The following is an 11,667-nucleotide window of genomic DNA, read 5'->3' as shown; positions in this document are numbered from 1 at the left end:
AGAAGCTGCATCTGTCGTGTGGTTATATTTCTTCTTTTGTTCTCTGAACAATTTATTACAGGCAAGTTCAAACTATTCCAGTACAGTAGCAGCTATGTGTGGTGAGATAATATTTGCAGTATGGTGAGGAGAGCCCCATAAAGGAAATCAATGCAGCATAAATGAGCTCTTAGGTACATGTAATCTTATCATTTTATAGTACAGGCCACATCATTAGCGCGACGGAGGAGCCAAAGTCCACAGCCAAGTCAGAAAGCTGCTGTTGAGTGAAATGATTTCAGATGTTCAATAACAGCAGACTGTACATGTGCCACTCACCTGCGTTCCTCCTCTCCAGAGCCAAAGGGATTGGGTAGTGCTGCAGAAGGGGGATGGGCAGCTACTGATTCCTCCCTGTGGAATAAATAAGCAAACAAATCATTCAAAGAGCTTCTTCCTGCATCACTGCTTTTGTTTTTGGTTTAATTTCTTTATTTTGTTCTGCTAAACAGCAACAGAGTGTATCTGCTAGCCTCATATATAACATTTATATCCAATGGGAATAAGGAATAATCAATTATAGAATAAAATCAAATCAAGCAGCATATTTATGAAAGCCTGAGAATATTTATGCCTTTATATGAATTAAAAAGAAGAGAAAGTGAAACTTGATGAGAGAAGGGGCGTTACCTCTGTGTTCCTGGAAGACCTGGTGCAGCCAGGCACAGGTGTACCAGCAGGGTCAGAGACAGAACACGCGGAACCAGCTGGTCCAGGTGACACTCCAAGAGCACACCTAAAATTAAACAGCTATGTTACTACCTTTGTGCAAGCTCTTCCCAAACCATTTCATCACTGATTTTAATTCATATAAATAAGAATGGTTGAGTTTTTACAGTGCACAGAATTACTAATTCTGATTGTGTTAATGAAACTAGAGGAAACTTTTATGGGCATTGCAGTGGTCACACAATGCAGCAATTGCTGCCTTACAGAAAAAACACACACAAACAAACCTCACAAAAACCAGTCCCTTCAGTAATATTGCAGAGCTGCAGTCATACAGCTTTCACTCGTCACATAGATGAGAAACTTCCTGGTCCATTATGGAAAAATCATTTGAAATCTTTCTATCTATTTATAGCTCATTGCAGCCCTTTCATGCTGTCTCCATGAATCATTTCTCTGTGACTCGCCAGACCTTTTAGACCAGCAAACATTAGATTTTTGAACTAAAATTCGTTGCTGTGAGCTGAATGGCCTGTTTAAGAGATCCCAGAGATGCGCAGACTAATAACCGGCAGCTTCCTCCTCCTGTGGAGCAGCAGCGATGCTAGTCTGGCACAGCACGCAAGACTACACCATCAACTCATTGTTACTGCCTGATCACACAGCCTCCTTTAAAGGCACGTTGACATCACAGTCTTATATTAAATAAAACACATTTATAAAGAAAGCTGTGAAAGAATAGTATCGTTAACTAAGAAGCGCATCGTAACCGCTGCAGCTGATGAAAACAGCTCAAATCTCTCCTCACAGTGACAACGAGCCTACCTGTCTGCATAGTTGATGTATGAGCAGCAAAAGGCATTAATTCCGACACCTTACGGGTTCATATCTGGAGATCACCTCTATCCCGCACCGCCCTGCTCGCGCCTCCGTGTGGTCTGCACTGCGCAAAGGCGACTGCGTGCGCGCCCCCAGGCTGCCACGGAGTACAGTAGTGTGTTTTGGTCAATGACAGGGTCCACGTGGAAGAACTCAGCCGCTGTCGTGTCAGTGAGTTTGCGCAAGCTTTGTCGATCTCTTTGTGCTTCTCCGTCCGGTTTTTCCGCCACGCCTTGTCCACGTCCTCAGCGATCCCAGTCGTCGGGGTGGAGCAATCACTCACGGCGTTTATAGTCAGGGTTATTTCATGTTTCGTGTCAATGAGCCGCATTACCTCATAAAGGGCTGGCCAGACCCCAGTAAAGAGTATGTTTGTGTGGGGCGTTAAGTTAAAGCTGAAAGACGGTCTGAAGTCTGATAGTGTGGCTTTCATCGTATGAAGGGCAAATACTTTATTTTACATTGCTGCATTTGTTTTCCCAACAAACATAAAAAGGAAGTAATATATTTTATACTCCTATGCGACAGGCTTATATACCGTCTTTTGCAATAACTGCCAATTGTTGTTTCAGCATCCATAGATAAACTTGATCCAGTCAACATGTGGTTAAATGTCTTAGTGTTTGGGTATTGGCAATTGTTTTATTTCCAGGCTTAGTGCAGCTTTATCCAACAACAAAACACACACCTCCAAATACTGTGTAAAATTAGGAAACCAGCTTTATTGCATATTTCTGTTTAAAACCTTACACACATCAAGCAAGACACAGTATAAGCCACACTATTCACTGCACTCCTGGTATTTGACCACAAGATGTCACTGCAACATTTTATTTTAATTGATTCTTATGATCCTGATGTGATGCTTATGATATATAATATTAATAGGCTATTAAACATCATGATGAAGGAGAGGTATTAAGGTATTAATAAAAAAAAAGATGTATTAACGTAGTGTAAAAAATAAAAACATTATATATTTTTTAACCCCTGCTTTTATTCAGACATGTTCAGAGTTGATATTATGGGAGGATGCTGAAGATGAAAACAGGAAAGTGGAGGTTTATGGATGTGGTGACAACGTGCAGGTGGTCAGGTGGTTGGTGCTGTGAAGATGGAAACAGATCATCTCTTCATCCTTAAGAGGAGCAGCTGTTCAGAACCCCACCCCCACCCCAAAGCGCGCGTGCGCACACACACACAGGTCAAGGTAAGTTAAGCAATCTGTATTAGCTGTGGGGTGTTATTGAATACATATGCCATCCATCCATCCATCCATTCGCTTCCGCTTATCCTTTTCAGGGTCGCGGGGGGCGCTGGAGCCTATCCCAGCTGTCATGGGGCGAGAGGCGGGGTACACCCTGGACAGGTCGCCAGTCTGTCGCAGGGCCAACACACAGGGACAGACAACCATTCGTACTCACATTCACTCGCACATTCAAACCTAGTGGCAATTTGGATTATCCAATTAATCTATCCCCACAAGTTGCATGTCTTTGGACAGTGGGAGGAAGCCGGAGTACCCGGAGGGAACCCACGCAAACACGGGGAGAACATGCAAACTCCACACAGAAAGACCCCGGCCTGATGATGGAATTGAACTCAGGACCTTCTTGCTGTGCAGCAACAGTGCTAACCACCGTGCTCCCCAAAACATATGCCTTCAATGTTAAAATGGAATTTCCAGATGTTTTGAATGATGTATTTTGCATTTAACCATCAGTTATTGTTCATCTCTGGCTCTCTCTCACAGTGTGTGTATTGCCCTGTCTTCCTTCTGAGTTTTCCTGAGTTTTTCCTTCCTATTGTCACCAAGTGCTTGCTCATAAGGGGTTGCCCGATTGTTGGGATTTTCAATCATTGTAGGTTCTTTACTTTACTATGTAAAAATGACTGTTGTTGTGATTTGGTGCTATGTACATAAATTTAAATGAAATTTGTTATTGTGTTTATTGACCTTTAAAACAACTACTTTATTACAAAATAGAGCAATATGGATTACTAACCAGTTAAGATCACACTGTTTAGTGTGATCTCAGGTGCACAATGAACCCACGCACCTCCTGTTCAAAGCATCTATTTCTGAAGTTAATACTCAATCAGGAGAAACTTGGCATAAAATTAGGACATCCTGGCAAAGAGCGACATCTAAAATAGTTTTTTTTCTAGACAGTACGTCATCTGAGGGGCTGCATCAAGGCCCAGTGTACGATTATTAAAAGCAACTCTAGTACCATCCAAGAATAATGTATGGAACTGGAAATGGGGAAATAGGTGTTCTTTGGAAAAAACAATATTAGTGGAAATCTGTTCTATTTCAGGCAGGATATAATTGATATAATTTGTTGAAAATACAGTGGAAACACTTTGAAGGTTTGATGAGCTGCACAACTACATCACCCACTTTTAACCTGTAATTAATCCCAGTGGGTTAAGATGCTAAAATTAGATTCATATATTATATTCATTTATCGCCCTAATATTTTGTGTGTCAATCATCCTTTTTTTAAAGGATGATTGACACACACACACACACACACACACACACACACACACACACACACACACACACACACACACACACACACACACACACACACACACACACACACACACAGAGTCCTAAATATAAAAGCAGCTAAAGTTTGTTCAAGTGGATTTTAGACACGAGAAACTCGCAAGCTTCCAGACTCGGAGAGAAAAAACAAATCTTCAAACAGAAACAAAACACACTCAATCATATGCAGTTACACACATATTAACAAAGGTCAAAAGGGTAAGTATTTGGTATTCCAGTGAAAGGGTGAGTGGAAAAGACCAGCCATAACATTACATAACCAGACTTAAAGCAGTCATAGTCATGTAAGCACATAAATAAGCTCCAACATCTCGTGACCCACTGAGTGGCTTAGCACCGTAGTAGCTCGTTATTTCACAGCTGGTTGGTACACAAACATCCCTCTGACACTCACTTACAGGAAGAGAGATTAGTGTATAATTGTTACCATGAGCTGCTGAACAGTATCTGTGTGCATGCGTGTAATTGTAATGCAATTCAGTGAGAAAGCACGTTTTATATATGTGGCAGACAGGCTGTGTTGTTGCTCTTACACCACAGAGATGGTGTTGGTGATCTTATTGTTAACACGAGTCTCCCATTCTCACTCTGTGCATTCTTTGGCTGAATAGAAAATGCATGAGTAAAAGAGTAACAAGCCCTACTGCCCAGTGCTGCTGTGTATCTGTGTCGTGACTTAGGGAAGCTGTTTGCTGTTCACAGCAGTGGCACTTACTTACTAACAAAGCAATATTTCTATATCTGTGTGATCTATTTCTATCTCTGCTCATCTTTTTAAATTGTGTTTCAAGTTTTTTTTTGCAATATCAGCCGCCATTTTTCCCCTTCATATATATATTTACATATTTCACACTTCACAGAGAGGTTTTGGTGTAATTTATTGGAGGTAATAACTTTGAGTATACAGGATACAGAGTCTTTGGTGCCAAAGAAAAACGATTACAGGTCACCAGAGAACTTCAATCTATACACCTAAAAACCACAAACCAGGTGAGAAATTTGGGTGTAGTGATGGATGCAGACCTAAACTTAGAAAAACACATTAAGACAATAACAAAGTTAGCTTACTATCACCTCAAGAATATTTCAAGGATAAAAGATCTGATGTCTCAACAGGACCTGGAAAAACTAGTCCATGCATTCATCTTTAGTAGGCTTGATTACTGTAACAGCATCTTTACAGGTCTACCTAAAAAATCAGTCAGACAACTACAGCTCATTCAGAACTCTGCTGCTCGAGTCCTCACTAAGACCAAAAAAGTGGACCACATCAGTCCAGCTCTGAGGTCCTTACACTGGCTGCCTGTCCGTCAGAGGATAGACTTTAAAGTTCTGATGCTGGCCTATAAAGCTCTGAATGGTTTAGGACCAAAATACATCAATGACCTCCTGACCCAGTATGAACCTTCCAGATCCCTCAGGTCATCTGGATCCGGTCTTTTATCAGTTCCCAGAGTCAGAACCAGACACGGAGAAGCTGCATTCAGCTTTTATGCTCCTTATATCTGGAACAAACTCCCAGAAAGCCTCAGATCAGCTGAAACACTCAGTTTATTTAAATCCAGGTTGAAGACTCACTTATTCTCAGCTGCATTTAAACAAAGCACCAAATCCGCACTTAAGCTTAAATTTCAAAACTTACATTTTAACTACTGATTTTATCTACTGTTCTGATTTTATCTGTTTTGATTTTTGATTTTATATACTGTTTTGTTTGTTTGTTTGTTTGTTAGTTAGTTAGTTAGTTTGCTTGTTTTAATCAATTTTAAATCGTGCTTTTTATTCATTTTTGTTTCTAATGTCTCTGTAAAGCACTTTGAATCACCCTGTTGTTTATACAAGTTTATACAAATAAACTTGCCTTGCCTGCTAAACCTGTGAGCTAAACCAGCACCTGATCAACAATTCCCTGATGAAGGTTAATACTGAATTCAGTCTCTCTTAAAATGAGTTTCTGTGACTGAGAGTGTCCTTATTTCGCTTCAGTCATATGCTCACTGTACTTTGTTTCTTCTTCTAGTTTTCATTCTGAGTTGACTTTTAAACCCATTAGATGACATTAAGATGAATAAACGTCTTTTGTGACAATTTGCCCCTAAAGCAGCGTTTAAGACTGAAACCACCCCAGTAACTGAACCCCCCTCTTCATTCCCCCCCCTCTTATTTTGACTGAAAACACAAGGTAAACTTAAGAGGCCACAGATTATTTTTAAGACGCTCCATAATGAAAGAATCTGAATTTGGTTGTGTACACTCACATAATTTGAGATGCTGCTTTTTTCCCTCAGAGAAAAAACTGACATGTCGCAGTAATAAAAGCTCAGGTGCAACTGGCGCAATTACTGATGATCAAATTACCTTATTTTCTTTTCACAGTTGTGGTATTGTTGATGCTGACTCACTGTACCACTTCAATGTCACTTCACTTAACACCTGTGCTGTTTTTACTGTGCTGTGAGTCTGTTACGTAATGCCACCAGTCGTTATGCTTTAAGAAGAATTATCTGCAGCGAGTCTCACAGGAAAGTCAGCCCAGCGAAGTGCTCCCACACAGGTGAGTAAATAAAACACCTGTGTGGGTCCAAATGTAAATATAAGTGTACACGTTCTCTGTTCTCTTTCCTCCAAACAAATCTGTGGCTGTGTATGACCTCGTGTGTTATCACATGAAGGTGAGTACTGCGGCTCTTTTAACCACACGGTTCTATTTTTAACACAAAATGTTTCTCTTGTGTGTACTTTGATCGCCATCCCTGTAAAAGCAGATGGCAATGCTGCATTTTCTCTCGCTCTCCTCACCCGTCCTGCCCCCATATCCTCTCATAGCTTCTCTTTCTGCATTCTCTAGTTTTCAGCTGTAACACTCAGTTAACCAACTCTTGTTTCATTTAAAGCTAGATTTATTTATTGACTAATTTTTATTTATTTTTTATTGAATAACATCTGAGAATGAAGAGGGGAGGAAACAAAAAGTATTTGCTTATTCAGTTATTTGCACAAAGTGAATCTAAATTAATAATGAGATGTAAGGAGAATAAAGAAAAAGTGATGACAGGAGAAGGAAAACTGTATAAAGAGTAAAGACACAAGCGGCACTTTAGAACTGGAAACTCTATATAGTGTTGTAGTTATGTCAGTGATGGAGCCCAGTGTCCAAATAATGTTATTAAAGTAATCTCTTTACAAGAACAATCAGGTAACTAAAACCTCAATTCCCAAGAAATTCACGTGAAAGCAATGCTTTCCAAATCTTATAAACCCATATTTTATTTATAATAGAGCACAGAGAACATATCTAATATTTACACTGAGACATTTAACAACTTCATGGAAAATCTGATTTTGATTGTAGCAGCATGTCTCAGAAAAGTTGCGACAGGAGGCAACAAAAGGCTGGAAAAGTAAGCAGACTTAAAAAGAAACAGCTGGAGGAAAGACTAAATAGTTTAATTGGCAACAAGTCGGTAACATCATTGGGTATAAAAAAAGAACATCTCAGAGAGGCACAGTTCCTCAGAAGTAAAGGTAGGCTGAGTTTCAGAAGTCTGCAAAAAACAAATCTACAAGCTGTCAGATAATTTCACAATAATGTTCTTCAGTGTAAAAATGAGAAGAGCTGGAATATCTCATCATCTGCAGCACAAAATCATCAAAAATGTCATATTTTCTATGGAAATCACTGCATGGACTCAGACTCTGCGTAAAGCACGTTGCAATATTACATAGCAAAGACGTGGCCATATGGACCAAAGCTATTTTTTAGAGCAACATGTGTTCCCATCTGGACAATATTTATTTCAGGAAAGGCCTTCCTTGCATACTTCAGGAATATGATTTTAAACCACACACTGCATCTATTACAGGAGTGTGGGAGCTGATCTGGAAGCTAAAACAGTTGCAAATCAATGCATGATGGTTTTAGTTACAATTTAAACAGAACCCAAATTTTGAGGGAATTGGAGTTGAACACAACCAACATCCAGCAGGAAATCTTAAAAAATATTATTTATTTTTATCTACTTAAAGAAATAATCTGGCTTCAGTTCTCTCAAGTTCATTAAATTCAAGAGATATATAGTTTTGTGAACAAATCAATATAAAAGTCACGGCTTTAGCATCACTGACAACCCATCTACAGTTGGGAGTGGGGTCAGATTTTGCTAAACATGTGAATATTCTGAAACTAGAAGATCTGAACAATGAACTTTAATGAAGTGCAGACATTAGAGATGAGTTAATAATGGTTTTAATTTTTCAGCTAAAGTTGTACTGAACATTGATCTTGGATGGTAACTTCCGAGGGAGAAGAGAAGTTCTGTGGTAATGCTCCTGTGGACTTGGTGATGTGCGGTCTGCGTGATGTAACTGCAGAATATACAGTTTCCCTTTCAAATTTGACAAAATTACCTGTTGTTTTCTGACGGCTGTTCTCACTTCCCAGCAGCAAGTCACGCAACAGCATGAGTCTGTTTGTCTTTAGCATAACCCAAGTGTAATCAAATGCATACTCACACGAGCACGTGCACTGGCAGACACGCATGTCCCCTTCAGAAGCCTTTCCTCCATTCAGTTATGTAACAAGGATTAGGTTCCACTATTTTGGGGCCCCCAACCATCCAAACTGAGTGAACTATTTTTAACCCTGGACCCCAGTGTAATATCAACAGATGCTTACCACAATAACAACTACATTAACAGTCACTGCTGCTTATGTAGACATGTCCTCCTAACAATATTCGCTGCACGGGCTTCCCACAACAACATCAACCATTGTCACTTCATGGATAACAGCTCAGAACCTCTCTGAGGCACCATCTAGAAATGCTTTAGGCCGATCTGCAAGACTCTTTTTACTTCTTGGAGCTGAAACCTTTTGCTGAGGGATGTTGTTTAATCAATATCGTGCAGTAAAAAGAGTTTACAAGTGACAATCGGTGAGCAGAAATGTGCTTCATGCCAAGAAAGAGGACTACAGAGAACTATGTTTGCTTTGAGAGTGTTGATGCAGAAGTACAGCACTGAGCGCGTTCTTGTCTGTAGTAGTGATGGACAGGTTGACAGACGAGGTCAGGCAGCAGTTTAGTGGACGATGATGTTCGCAGACAGAATTGTGAGAGAAGGCTGGACAGGTGATGGTATGTGCCGGAGAGAAGAGGAATGAAAGTCAGTAGAGGTGAGAGGATATACGTGTGTGAATGAGAGGAAGACAGATGAAAAAGAGAGTGCAGGCAGGGTGGAGTAGATGGCGGTGAGTGTAAGAGGTGATTAGTGACAGATGGATAGTGTGAAAGGGATGGTAGTGAGACCTGTTTATAATGTGTGGTTTAAAGACAATTGTATGAACAGAAAGACAAGAGGCACAGCTGGAGGTAGTAAGAGTTTCTTTAGGAGAGCCCAAAATAAATAAGATTAGAAATGAGTACATCAGAGGTACACCTCTAACTCTCATCCATCACCTCTTGTACACAATTGTTGGTACTGTTTCAGCCTTTGGCTCACTCTGGTCATGTCTAACTGAAATGAAAGAAGTTAAATGATTAAATAAAATGTTTTGTTTCTTTTCTAGTGTTTTCACATTCTATACCTGTTGAATTCTACAGTCTGAATTCTGCATCCTGTATTGTTAGTTTTCATGTTTCACTGTTAATTAACTACTCTTCCATTAATTTAGCATAGAATAGAATAGAATAGAATAGAATAACTGTATTATCCATATCGTGGAGCATTGTATTTGGTTCCCCAAGCCATAAACAAATCAATCAAATCACTTCACATTACCCTACATTCATACAGACACACATACAAAAATTCAATACAACAACAATAAAAACTTCCCTTGTTACTGATTGGCTGCCCGACCATCATTCAGTTCACCCATGTTTGATGGGCTCCACCTGTGTATCCTTTTACAATCAGCCCACAGTGTGTGCAGTTGGGTGCAGTCAAATGGTCCAAAAACGTACCCGCTACACCCTTTTCCTAATCACTTTCTCTTAACTTGGCCCTTATTAAGAGGTCACGGGAAGCTTTGAAGCTTTAATGTGATGGCAGATGTCTGCAGCATTGACATTACACTGTCCACAAGATGAGTTAAAATCATCACAGTGCGTTCTTACTGTGCTGTTTCTGCAAGTCATTTGAAGGACAGCAGTAGAAAAATAAATGTGAAAAGCTGGAACTAAAGCTGGAAGTAAATTATCCTTTAAAATTGAATATCCCAATTTTTTTATTTTTCCCTGCCAGGTGAGAATGAGCTGTGAGCTCATTTCCTTCTCTTTGTTTAGGATTTTTATGACCAATGTAAAATTCCTTAGGAACATTACTTATCCCTGGTGGCACAAAGAGGAAAATTAATTCATGATATTCCTAAAGGCTAGCAATACAACAATAAACCTTATTAATGCAAACTGAACTATAGCCTACCCTAAACACACTTTAATCAAATAATATATATCTTAAGCTTGATATGGAGAGTTTCTATAAATCTATGTTCTTCATGCAAGGCAACAACTCGATAGGAAGCAGATTTTATCACAGTACTTCTTTTCACACAACACTTCTGAGCTGAAAGTTCAAAGCATATCAGCAGGTTATGGAAATGTCATGTTTGTGGTCTGTGTTCATGAATGGACAGATGGTGAGTGTTATGATTTATGGGATGGAATGATCTCATTTCCTTTTATAAAGGATGATCTACTGTATTCTCTACTAAAGGAGGTAATAAAGGAAGCACTGAAGCACCTTTCCTTACTATTTACAGAATCTCTCATGGTCGTCACACAGATACTACCACGTCCTTTCCGTTAATTAGGAACCTTCCAATGGAAAACTGACTGATTTCAACACAAACATAATCTTGAGTTTCCCTTTGTCTGCTTATTTGTATGTTTCCCTTGTGCTCTACTGGTGGATTTGCTGGTGACTTTTACCTCTTTGGATTTTCTTTCCTCAATTGTGAGCTCATTTTTCCTGCCTCTGTATCCTGATCGATCCTTTTCCCACAACCACCTTCCAAAACAGGTTCGATAGTTTGGTTCAGGTAATGGAAGCTGGTGTTTTTGCAATTCAGGAAAAACTGTGTAGCCCAAAATGCTGTTTATAATGTGAAGAGTTGCACCGACATTATTTATCAATTTTAAGTGAGGTAGATGTTACTTTGTTTTGGGAGTGGTCTAATTTTAGGAATAACTAATTAATAGACTTCCACACTCCTACCACAGGAGTGTAGCATTCAAACCAACTTCAATTTACTTAAGAATGCCAATAGCAGTCATTCAAGACTAATGTGACACAGAGAAAACATTTAGAACAAAATTGATGTAACATACTACTTCTTTTAATTGAAGTAGTTATTTAATTAATGATTTCACTCTTCTTTTATTTGGTTTTTATTTATATCTCATGTAATTTTATTTTACAGTTCCAATGTACAGCACTTTGTGTCAGCTGTGGTTGTTTTAAAGTGCTTTATAAATAAAGTTGATGATGATGATGACTGGCAG

General features: G+C 39.3%; 1 long non-coding RNA gene across 1 annotated transcript; it reads right to left on the bottom strand.

Moving 5' to 3' along the window:
• Window positions 1-361: 361 nt before the first annotated feature.
• LOC308398603 lies at window positions 362-1,794 on the bottom strand. Its single transcript, XR_013971973.1, has 3 exons — window positions 1,583-1,794; window positions 670-775; window positions 362-393 (listed from the first exon to the last, which is right to left on the bottom strand). It is a non-coding gene; the product is annotated as an uncharacterized lncRNA (long non-coding RNA).
• Window positions 1,795-11,667: the final 9,873 nt, after the last annotated feature.

This window comes from Rhamphochromis sp. 'chilingali', assembly GCF_963969265.1.
Source record: "Rhamphochromis sp. 'chilingali' genome assembly, chromosome: 6".
NCBI classification, from domain to species: domain Eukaryota; kingdom Metazoa; phylum Chordata; class Actinopteri; order Cichliformes; family Cichlidae; genus Rhamphochromis; species Rhamphochromis sp. 'chilingali'.
This window is presented reverse-complemented; position numbering and strand designations above follow the sequence as displayed.